The sequence below is a fragment of the Panthera leo genome, chromosome D1 (assembly GCF_018350215.1).
Source record: "Panthera leo isolate Ple1 chromosome D1, P.leo_Ple1_pat1.1, whole genome shotgun sequence".
NCBI classification, from domain to species: Eukaryota; Metazoa; Chordata; class Mammalia; order Carnivora; family Felidae; genus Panthera; species Panthera leo.
The window spans coordinates 5,788,171-5,801,228 of NC_056688.1; the positions used below are offsets into that span (position 1 = coordinate 5,788,171).

At 38.2% G+C, this 13,058-nt stretch overlaps 1 protein-coding gene and 1 non-coding gene across 2 annotated transcripts in view; one reads left to right on the forward strand and one right to left on the reverse strand.

Annotated features, from left to right (window-relative positions):
• Nucleotides 1-13,058, reverse strand: part of GUCY1A2 (guanylate cyclase 1 soluble subunit alpha 2) — a 321,468-nt gene that overhangs the window by 248,723 nt on the left and 59,687 nt on the right. The window lies entirely within an intron of this gene.
• On the forward strand, nt 4,033-4,152 carry LOC122201559. Its single transcript, XR_006194255.1, has one exon.

Here is a 13,058-nt window from a genome sequence, read left to right on the forward strand (position 1 = left end):
AACTAGGGAAAGATCACTGTAACTTTTACAAATAGTTCCATTTTAAACCTTATCTCAAAATTCAGAAAGCACAGAGAAAGTAGTTCAACTCAGACAAGTGGTACAGTTCTCACTTCCAATATCCCACTTACGAGGATGCAAACCCCCTACTTACAGCAAATCACATAAAACATACAGACCATGCTCATGTGTTCCTGTCAGAAGATGCTATGACAGCTTGACCTTTGGGTCTATAAGAATATGTTCCTCTAGAGGCAAAACTTACAATAAATGTGCTTTCATTAACAAGTTAAAATTTTAAATTACTGTTGGGGCACCTGGGTGGCTTAGGTGGTTAAGCGTCTGACTTCGGCTCAGGTCACAATCTCCCGGTTTGTGACTTCGAGGCCCACATTGGGGCTCTCTGCTGTCAGCATGGAGCTTGCCTCAGATCCTCTGTCTCCCTCTCTCGCTGGCCCTCCCCCTCCTTCCCTTCCTCTCTCTCCCTCTCTCAAAAATAAACATATAAAAAATAAAAAATTAAGTAAAAATTTAAAAAGTATCTAAAACCACAGTCGTGCCACATTTAAGGGTACCTAGACACCTAGACACATTCTTTTCTGATATGAGCCTCTAGGGATAATTAAGTCACAGTGTGATTAGGCTGTGACAGAGGCAAACGGGAATACTTATGGACAATGGAGAAAAGAATGTGTGACCCCCTCCTCCACAGGTTTTCCTGTTTGCCTCTGTTAGAGGCATGGGTTTGAGCCCCATGCCTCTGATAGTGTCTGAAGAAGAACTTGAATAAAAGTGGGTGTTCAAAAACCCAACAAGGAAGGCACAGTCACGCTGACAGATGGACAGTAATGGAATACAGAGAATGAATACAGTAATGAACCAGAGAAGTGGGAGAGCCCAGCCTGGTCAGGGATGGGCAAACGGTAAGTGGATAGCATCTGGGGAATAGGAATGAGGGGGTGAGCTGTTAACTGATGGGCAACACCGAGCCTGGACTTTTGAGCACCAAGACCAGAGTCAAAGGCACCAGCCAGAGAGATGCTATAATGTCTTTAAAAGCCTACATTGACTGAACTAGAGAGGTCCCAGTGAGAAGAATATTAAGCAATGTGCCAAATGTTTTCATAGATCACTTTACACTTTAAAAAATTCTTATCAAGTAGATATTTTTAATTGTCTTCATTTTACAGGTGAAAAATGTTAAGACATTTGCCCAAGTTCACACAACTATACGTAGCAAAGGTAGGTCTCAAGGTGAAGTCTGTCTGATACCACATCTTGTGAAATAAACACAGAGGAAAACATCTGTGCGAGGGAAGAAATGCACGTCTTGCCCACTGTTATTTAATCAATACCTAGCATTTTGCCTGTCATTTAGGAGATGCTTAATACGTATTAGCTGGATGGTCAATGAATTAATGTATCACTGAAGTCAACAGAAAGCAGTTATAAGGAGCAGTCAACAGCTATCAAATGTCACAGTGAAGTCAAGTAAAAGGAAGACAGAAAACCGTAAAATGGATTGGTCAGCACTTTGGGGACCTTTGACAGCAATTTTAGTGGAGGAGTGGGGCAGACTACTGGGTGTAAGGGGTTAAGGAGTGTGTGACAAGTAAAGTAAAACAAAAAGTTTTCAGCTGAATTAATATTATTGGAGAGCTAAAATTACTTCCTTTATAAAACTGTAACAAATATGACCACTATACTTGGAAAAGGAAATATTACCTTCATTGAGAACCAAGTAATTAGAGAGAGATAGCACCAAATACACAGCATTGTACATTTGGGGTCCTGGGTCCTCTAGGGGAAGATGTATCAATAAAAGAGTACAATTAGTGTTTTTTTAGATCCAGAGACCATCCTTGTCACCCAGGAAGGGCACGGGTCTCCACTAACACAGGAAAACACCAAAGCAGCAAATGTATCCTTATGTGGACCAAATATCAACTGAGGAGGTGAATACCTACCAGCTACTCACTTCTGTGAGCTGCAGATGCCCCATAATTATCTTTTAATTATTTAGGCTCCATCAAATTTGCATCTAAGTAATGTCCCTCGGGGCACCTGGGTGGCTCAGTGGGTTGAGCGGCCGACTTCGGCTCAGGTCATGATCTCGTGGTCCATGAGTTCGAGGCCCGCATCGGGCTCTGTGCTGATGGCTCAGAGCCTGGATCCTGTTTCAGATTCTGTGTCTCCCTCTCTCTGACCCTCCCCCATTCATGCTCTGTCTCTCTCTGTCTCAAAAATAAATAAACATTAAAATTTTTTTTTTTAATTTTAAGTAATGTCCCTCAAGCACAACTATATCTCCAGTCCAAACCGTAAAGAGATTCCAATATTTTAAGGAGATAATCATCCTCTTAGAGAAACCATTTTTTCAGCTTTCCTTCCTCCACTATAACTGACATATAATATTGTATAACTTTAAGGTGTACAAAGTGTTCTTTTGATACATTTATATATTGCAAAATGATTACCCTCATAGTGTTAGCTAACACTTTCATTATGCCACATAATTGCTTTTTTTGTTTGTTTTTGGTAGTGAGAACATTTAAGATCTACTCTCTGAACATGCAAGCATATAATACATCATTGTTAACAATGCTCACAAAGCTGTGCAATAGATCCCAACAACATATTCATCTTCTAACTGGAAGTTTGTACCCTTTGACTAACATCTCCCCAATCCCCCACCTCCCAGACCCTGGGAATCGCCATTCTGTGAATTTGGCATTTTTTAGATTCCACATAGAAGTGACAGCATATAGTATTTGTCCAGAAACAATACTTTTATCAGGAAGACCCTAAGGTTTTTGTCAGCTAGTTTGAAACCCAGATGACACTTTAATAAAAATATTATTCTAGTGTCTTGCCAATCTATAAAGAAATGACTGAAGTTGGTCTCAGCCTCCCAGGGGACACTTACCGGTAAATACTATATGCATATGTCTAAATAATAACAAAGGAGAAAGGCTCAAAAGAAATGCCACTGGAAGTGGAAGGTATTATGCTGAGGGAAATAAATCAGTCAGAGAATGACAGATATCACAGGTTTTCACTCATATGTGCATCTTGAGAAATTGAACAGAAGACCATGGGGGAAGGGAAGGGGGAAAAATGGATACAGAGAGGGAGGGAGGCAAACCACAAGAGACTATTAAATACAGAGAACAAACTAAGGGTGGATGGGGCGCAGGGGAGAGGGGGAAATGGGTGACGGGCATTGAGGAGGGCACTTGTTGGGAGGAACACTGGTGCTGTATGGAAGCCAAGTTGACAATAAATTATATTCATGAGAAAAAAAAAGAAATGCCATTGCCTGAATTGTAATTTTAAAGAAAACTGTTTTCAATCTGATCTATCAATGCAGTTTCATTTGAATCTCTGTTGGGGTGATATAAAACCTCTGTAGTTTCCGGATATTCTGGAGTTAAGTAAGTAACAGTACAGGTATAATAGTGAAAAGAAAGATCCTTATCAATCTTGGCCTTAATCTGTGAAGAGTTAAACAATGAGTTTCTACTATTTTAGAAGCAAATCATTCTCCTTTTACTGCATTTGTGGCACCTCTGCCCCTCTCCAAAAGGAACACAACTATGTCATATATTTACTTTTAAATATAAGTGAACCAAAATTAATTGTTTCAAATTTTATGATACACTTAAAGAAAACAGAGCATACAGTCAGATTCTTAAAAAAATATATAGGGTTTTAACACCTTTGAGCTAACAAAGAATTTGCTAACAACAGGGAACTCTCTAATATATTTAAGATTAATTACTGAATATCCAAAGGAGTAGGTATTATCAAAGGCAAATTAAGTGCTTCAGGGACATTTGTGATGGTTAAGTTTAAAGTTTTTAAACTGGAGAATATGCTAAGATATACTTTAAAATATGCATAGGATATAAATTTTAATAGTGAGAAATATGGCATAATAGAGGTGAAGCCAGACTCTATAATCTGGGCTACATTTACAGTCTGGGATACATTTTTCACCAAGAAACTACACCTAAAAAGCAGCGCATCCTATGGAAATGATGAAATAGAGATAACTGGGTGTCAAATGTTGTATGATTGGAAATTTTTAATATGTAAGTTAAGAGATTAATCTAAGTTTTAAAAAAAGAGCATCATAAAATTACACTCCAATATTATCAGTTGTTTCTCTTCCCTTTCAAACAGCAAAGCCTATCTGTGTGCCTTTCTTATAAAATACCAGATATCCCCTTGTATTATATATATTTGTCTGGATTCCTCTGTTGACTATAAAACAGATTTAATAGCACAATTCATGAAAAGTACGACCTCTAAAAACAGTGTGATCTAGAATGAGAAGAAAAAAACCAATGGAGGAAGAAATATAAACCCAAAACAGAATTTCCCCCTGAGCTGTAGAAAATCCTGCATCTTTAGATGGAAAGGCACAAGTTCCAGCCAGATTTATTTATTTATTTTTTTAACATTTATTTATTTTTGAGACAGAGAGAGACAGAGCATGAACGGGGGAGGGTCAGAGAGAGGGGGAGACACAGAATCGGAAGCAGGCTCCAGGCTCTGAGCCATCAGCCCAGAGCCCGACGCGGGGCTCGAACTCACGGACCGCGAGATCGTGACCTGAGCGGAAGTCGGCCGCTTAACCGACTGAGCCACCCAGGCGCCCCTCAGCCAGATTTAATAAGGGCACACGCGCACGCACACAAACACACACACACGGGATAATGGGATACAGGATAATGACAGATTATCTGCAAATTAGTAAGTGTTAAATAAAAATTCATGAAATAAGGGCAAAGAGAAACTATTGACTCCTCCAAGATGTATTTTATCCATAATCTGGAGCTAAGCAATCGGAGTAAAATCCAGGAGTTGGGAGGTTGGGAACGAAGGCATTATCAGCATTCTAAAAGTCTCTTCTCAATGGAATCAGGGTGAGGAGAGACAAAATACAGTCTTAGTAGGAAAACAGGTAATAATTTGTTTTAAGACCATGAGACAAACGTGGGTCTAATTTGAGTAACAGCAAATGAAGGTAATCAGTTATGGGCAAGCACAGTAGAACTTTCAAATTATGAAGGTAAAAACATATGTTTATATTTAAGTTTATTTGCAGAGAGAGAAAGAGTAAGCATGCACACCAGCAGGGGAGAAGCAGGGAGATGGAGATGGAGATGGAGAGGGAGAGGAAGAGGGAGAGACAGAATCCCAAGCAGGCTCTGAGCTGTAAGCACAGAGCCCCACGTGGGGCTCATACTCACTAACTGTGAGATCATGACCTGAGCCAAAATCGAGTCAGACACTCAAACAACTGAGCCACCCACACACCCCTGCACATATGTTGATTCAACTTCATCAATACAGAAAATGATAAGGAAAGAGGTTGGAAAATAATCAGAAATCAGGACAGAAGAAAGAAAATCAAGTAAATTATGCATTTCTGTAAGTATAAGCAAAACCTCCCGTCAAATGGCAGGAACTCTCTTTTCATCCACAAGAGGGGCACTTATAAAAAGTGATTTAAAAATAAATCAGTAGGCAACGACTTCCAGAAAACTACAAGAAAAATAAGCAAGGAGCAGGATTAATATCAAGCCAGGCAGAATTTAAGCTAAAAATGTAAATCAGGATAAAGAGAGGCATTATATAACAAAACCACAAAATATAAAGAAGACTTAAACCAATCAACATTGCCGTTAAATACACAAAGTAAAAACCATTAGGAACTGATTGCTAATGGATACATTTTTTTTTTTTTATGTAGTGATGTTTTAAAATTGATTTAGTGATGGTTGTACAACTTTGGGTATACTAAAAACCCTGAAGAATACACTTTAAATGGGTACGTTTAAATTATAAGGTATGTGAATTATATTTCAATAAAGCTCATATATTTAAAAATTAAGAATGAAGGAATCCTATACAATTCTCCTGGGAAACTTTAATATAGATCTCTCAGGATCATATGCATCTAACAGAAAAGCAAAATCATAGAGAAATTAAATAACATATACAACATAACAATAAATGAACTTAATAAAAATAAAATTATAGTGGGAAACTTTAATGTGCCTTTTTCAGAATCAAAAAGATCAAAGATTAAAAAAGCAAAGTCAATGATTAATTAAATACATATCAGCAATAAAAAATAAAAACTGATCAAAAAGTAAGGTCAATGGAAAAATGAAATTAAAATAACACAAGCAAAGTCCAAACACATATATGCATAAGTATACACACACATACACACACACACACACACATATATGCATGTGCTTTCATATATGTGTTTGCATACATAGGAAGAATTATAAAAATTCCTCAAATACTTGGTCAGAAAATTCCCGTAATATATTTTTAAGTAAAGATTTTGCAGATGACATTTTATAATAGTAATAAAAATAATAAATATTTGTAAATAACAAAAAGATAACCCAAAGTCCTATCTATTTAGAAGGTGAGCAATACTCTGTTGAATTAAAGAGACAATCAAAATTAGAATTATAACTTGTAGAAAGCAATGAAAAGAAGACTACTTCATACAAATCCTGAGGCACAGCAAAAACTGTACTCAAAAATGTAATCAATGTTTCCAGCAAAAAGTAAGCAAATAAAAACTGTAAAATTAAGAAAACTGTGTTGAGTTTTTTTTTAATTTTTTTAAGTTTATTTTTGAGATAGAAAGAGCATGAGCAGGGGAGGGGCAGAGAGAGAAGGAGACACAGAAACCAAAGCAGCTCCAGGCTCTGAGCTGTCAGCACAGAGCCCAACACAGCACTTGAACTCACGAACCGTGAGATCATGACCTGGACCAGAGTTGACCGCTTAACCCACTGAGCCAATCGGGTGCTCCAAGGTTTTAAAAACTTAATAGGTAAAAGCTGAAACTAAAAGAAAAATATACTAAATTAGGAATGAGAAAGAAGACATAGACACATATTAAGAAGAAATAGAGGAATCAAAAAAAATTGCAATGTTTGCCACATAACAATTGCATGTGTAAATGTAATGTTAAATAGATAATTTTATGGCAAAATAGAAATGATCAAAATTCACCAAGAAATGGGCAATGTGAGTTCTGACTAGTCGTTAAAATAAATAATTCCAGTTATTTAAATATTTCCAGGCCACAGAAAAAAATATTAAAATCACTCAATTATTTTTATTAAGACCACACAACTGTAATACCAAAACTTGACATAGTATAGTAAAACCAATTTCTCTTATGAATATTTACTAGAATAGTAGCAAAATGAATCTATAAATTTGTAGAATAATACATTCTGACCCAATAGTATTTATATCAGAAATAAAAACTAGATCAATGGCAGAAAATCTATCAACAAAAAAATATCATCTACATGAATAAAATTAAATGAGAAAACGGTAAAATTCTATCAGTAGTTTCTGATGAGTCTGAAATTTAATGGTCTTAATAATTTTGAGTAAAATTGGGATATAAAGAAACTGCTCCAATATAATTAAATGCTGCTTTCCAAAAACTGGAAGTAAAACTTTTGTTCAAAGGATAAAACACTAAACACATTTCAACTAAAGTCAGAGATTAGATGAGTGGGCTTGGCATCGTCTATGCTATTCAAGGTAGGTTGGAGTTTCCAGCACATGCTAGGAGATAATGAGTATACACACTGGAAAAAAGAGTAAAATTATCTTTTTGCTAATGAAGAAGACGTAGAAAGTCTTCTGATTGGAGGCTCTTTCTTGCTTACTAGATTTCTTTACAACATACACTTTATTAAAAAAAAAAAGACTAGTATTTTAAAACTGTGCTAAAGTAGCTGAATATAAAATAAGTTTAGAATCAATAGCTTTTCTCTGTATTAGCAATAAAAAACTAGAAGTAGAAATGGGAAAATATTCTAAGTAGAAATAAAAAACTGTAGTCAACATGACTACATGAGAAAGGCATAGAACTTATATTAAGAAAAGTATTAAATCTTAACACAGCAAACAAAACCTAACGAATAGGAAAATATTCTGTATTTTAGAATATAAAGACATACTATTATGAAACTATATATTCCCCCAAAATTAATGTAGACGTTTAATGCATTTCCAGGCTGGCTCCTTGCCAGTATAGTAATTTTAAAATTCCTATGTAAGAATAAGTATCTAGAATAGCGCAGAATGCTTGAATAGGAATACTGGGGAGCAAACAGACACTAGAATAAATGAAAAAGACCACAGTTAAATTTCTTATTTCCATAGGGACAAACAGAGAGATCACTGAGTCAGAATAGAGAATTCAGAAGTAAAACTGTGCATATGACAAGTTTTAATGCAGCACAAAATAGTATTTTAATTCAATGGGGGAAAGAATGATTTACCTAATAAATGGCACTAGCCATGTGGAAAACAAAAGTAAATCCTAACTCAGATCACACACAAAATCAAACTGTAGATCACTTAGAAGCTTAAAATGTAAAAGACAAAACAATAAATACTATAGAAGAAAATCTAGGACAGTACATGTATCTCTTAATCAAAAGTGGCAAACATACATACAGACATCGACGTATTTGAGTTTGTAAAAGATCTAAATTTAAATAAATAAAGTAAATAAATAAAAAATTTTTAATAAAACAAATACAACTGTCAGAATAATGTGTATAGTACAATTTTATTTTCGTAAAAGTTCACGTGTGGGTGTGTGCATGTGTCTGTCTCCATGTGCACGCTATACCTCCCAATAGTCTGTCAGTCTCTCTGTCCTAAATACCACTTTGTTTAGGCCGCCATGATTAATAGTCTAGAATTATTTCAACAGCTTCCTAACCAACTTTTCTGCTTTCCAGTCTCTCTGCAATCCATTTTCTATGCACTCTTCGAAACCACAAATCTTCCATATCATTTCTCTGCTGAAAGCTCCCCCCCCCCATGACTGTCCACTGCCTTTAGAATAAAATACAAACCCAGCAAAGTTTGACCCGGCTTTCCCTTTGGGTCCATCCTCACCTTTGCCAATTTCCCCGTGTCACATCTCTGCACAAGCCAGAAGGAACCACTTGGGAGTTTCCCAAACATGCTCAACAAACTCTCCCTCGTGTACAGGCTCCTGCATATGCTCGCTTTCCGTTTTCTTCTGTTTTATTTCTTTACTGGAATTCTGTTCTCCTAACCCACTTAGCTAGTCATCTGCTTAGACTCACCTTGCAGATCCACACACCAAAATTCCTCTGGAACGCTTTCCTTGACACGCAGGCTGAGCTGCCTCTGCTTTTGGGCTTCTCAAGCACACTGTGATTACCCCCTAGAATTTATCCCATGATACTTGCTGGTTTGTGCACCCCCTCACCAGACTTGACCTCTCTGAAGACAAGAGTTACATCTTATTTAACATGTATTCACTGCTTTATAGAAATTAAAGAAAACGAAGGAACACCTGCTCTGGTTGAGTCTCCGTGCTGAGTACTGGCAATACTCTACTGATCAGAACAGACATGGCTCTTACTCTTACTGAGCTACAGGAAAGAATGAATAATCCACTAACTGAACACGTAATACAACAATAATCCAAAAGAAGACACACGATGTTAGTGTTAAAATGACAAGGGCATAGTACTTGAGGGCATGTAACAGGGACATAATATAATCTATTGGGTCAAAGAAAGCATCCTTTAAAAAGTGAAGGATAAATACAAGTCATCTAAGCAGCCAAGAAGGAACAGACAGAAAGAAAACCATTCCAGAACAAAAGAACATTATGTAAAGGTCCTGGAAGAGAAACACTGAGTTTTAGAGAAGCTAAGACCATGGCTGTAACCCTAATCACTGGCACACTGACTTGCCCATAGTGGATTTTCTGGGTAAACAGATAGAAGAATCAATAATATGTTAACAAATACAGCTGTGTGTAACTGTTCATGTCTAATGTATAGGATGTATGTATTGTATAATATATATAGTAGGTATACTGGACTATGTTGTTGATATATAATTTTTCCCTTTCTGTTTTTCAGACCCTTCAATACTTAATGGCAGTCTTTTTACGCAAGCATGGAAAAGTTCTACCAAATGACCAGTTTAATAGATGTAAATGCTTATTTGATGAATTCTTCTTCCTTTACCAAAACATAGCCACAGGTGAGAACTAAGAAATGGACAGACTCAGGGCAGCACATGGATCACGAAGTGGCCTTATCAGAGCCTGTGCTATGCTTGTGGGCCACCTGTCTGGTGACAAAGGGCTCCTCACACTTTCCAGCCTTCCTTCCCCAGCACCCTGGCACGCTGCTGTGGAAGATACTAAGCCAAAAGCCCAGCAGCAGTGTGGTACAGATTCAAAGAACACACACACACACATGCACACACACACACACACACACACACACACAATCTAATTACAAAGAGGAGCTGGCCAAGCACCTGCTTCAGCCCAGTACCCAAAACCTGCATTTTTGCATTGTGTAAATAGGGCAATGGCTCACAGGCTTTGGCATCTCCCCACAGAGACCTGCTCTCATCATTTCTCATGCCTGTACCTCTCCCAATCTTTCACCTGGTGGCTAAGAAGGTTGGAGAGGGAATCACAGTGCAAATATGCATGGACTCTGGCTTCCGTTGATGACGACTGTCCCTGCTCAAATTGGAGGCCACTGTAGCGATGGCAGGAGAGTTTCATTTCCACAAGGACAGATCCTCAGAGGGCTTACTCGGAGCCATTAATCACTGCTAATGCCTCTTTCATTGCTACGCCTCTACAATTGTTCAGCTGTGTAAGTCACCCTCCTGAACTGCTGCAACCCAGTCTTGGGAGCTACGTGTCTGACCAATTTGTACAGAAACGATTAGGTTTTGGAATGAAAGTTGTGTTACAGTAAAGAAATAAAATTGAGGAGAATCTGAAAATTTTCACCACTTTCCAAATGAATTAGGTAGAAATTAGCCAAAGACTAAATCTATGTGTTTCCTTATCCAATAGCATCAGATTTTAAGTGTGACAGAAATTAGTACATCATACGTCCACGATGTGGCTATTACAGTTAGCACATGGCAGCCTTTACAGAATTTACAAAGAACCAATCCTAGTAATTATGTCCTTCTGGAGGACAACAGCATGGGACTATGTGCATGTTTATTTAAAAGAGCATTTGTAGGTACACTGTTTCACACAAGATCAGTGACACGAAGTTATCAGATGCCCTGGAACTGCACTAGCCAGTCTAACCTCTGTCAAAATACAGTAGTCCTCGGGCACCTAGGTGGTTCAGTCAGTTACGTGTCCAACTATTGATTTCAGCTCAAGTCATGATCTCATGGTTCGTGGGTTCGAGCCCTGCATCAGGCTCTGCACTGACAGTGTGGAGACTGCTTGGGATTCTCTCTCTCTCTCTCTCTCTCTCTCTCTCTCTCTGTTCCTCCCTAGCTTGTGCTCTGTCTCAAAATAAATAAATAAACTTAAAAATATATAGTATTCCTCATAAATAGTCATCCTTCGTCTACTTCTACACCACCCGTGATGAGGAACTCCTGAAGCATGCTCTCCCAATACTATCTCTAGTGATCACATAGTTCCTTCCTTCTTCCACAGAGAAACAATCTATTCCTATCACTTTGGCTCACTGGTTCTATTATACCCTCTGCTCTCCCCACAAAAATCCTTTAAAGTCCCTGAAAATAGCTCACAGGCTCTCCTTTGTCTTCTCATCTTATTTTCAAAGAACTAATTCAAAATGCATTAAAGGCAGCTCAAAAGAATGATCTTAAATGGATGTGAAAGGCAAGAGCACATGAGAAAAAAGATACATGGCATGTGTGTTTTGGAAGGACATTACAAGTTATGAGGAGGAAGGGAACAAGAAAGCGGCAGAAAAAGAGGTCTATTTGAGGTAAGAGGAGCTAATGTGAGATGCTTTGACGCCAGGTTTCAGCCCTGTGTGTATATGTGTTCTAACTGGGGAAAAGAGATGTCTGTATTTATTCATCCTCACTAGAGTATACACTGCAAACTGTTTTCCAGTGTCCTATTTGATTTATTTGCTCTGACCCATCCACAGTTTTCATACTCCATTCCCTTTATATCATGCATACAGAAGATGCTAGGCCAGGTAGAAAATCAATTGAGGACTATGGAAAAACAGTATTGATGGCACCCAGAGGAACTGAATGCATAGCCACTGTGTCTTCGGCATCATGGGTGAGGCCACCCTAGAAAAAGATGAGCAGAGATTGTTGATGTGTGTTACTATTTCCATGGGAATCTGACAGAACACTGAGCTACGTTCATCACACCACATCCAGACATATTCCACGAATAGAATGCAAAGGCAAGCCTGAGACACACAAGAATTAACAAAAATGGCCATATTTTTAAATCAGGAGAGGAGACCATATACACCTGAGCTCCTCTGTTACTGTAAAGGAACCTACGATCTGTTTGGATTCACGGTTTCTTTGGGGAAAGAGTTATGCCCTGATGACTTCTTTCGCTTTTGTGACATAGCTGTGCTCATTTTTTTCTGTGTCCCCTTCCAGTTTCTGTACATACCCATACACATATTTTACAAAGCTGGATTCACAATGGACACAAAAACACTTGGTTTCTGTCTATTTTTTGTGTGTGTGTAATCATTTATCTCTAACAGATGCTGGGGTTATTTGTGGCTGTCGGTGCTCAGCCGAGTCTTGCTCTAGAATTGCCTTCAGCTAAATAAGGCTGCCTGGCCCAATGTCCTGTCCCCTCCCCAGGGCAGCCTGCATCCAAAGACATGCACTGCAATGCAAAGATGAGGCTTCCTGGTCTCCATGGAGGGTAACTGTGAAAAGCTGAGCAGAGTCCTTTCCTGTGACAGCACATGAACGCTGGAGCCTCTCCTTTCTTCACATTCTCACAAGGAAGTAGTCTGGTGAAACTACAAAGCTGTAAACACGTGCTACCTAACTTTCAGAAAAAGGGATGATTGGAGGGTGGAGCTGCGAGCCACAAAGCGTTATTCTCAGCACTTGAAACCTACAGGGGTTTGCCTGGTTGTGTCACTGATCCTAAGGGTTCCTGAGCACAAATCTTCATCTGTTTCCTGGGGAAATCAGGCTATCACAAC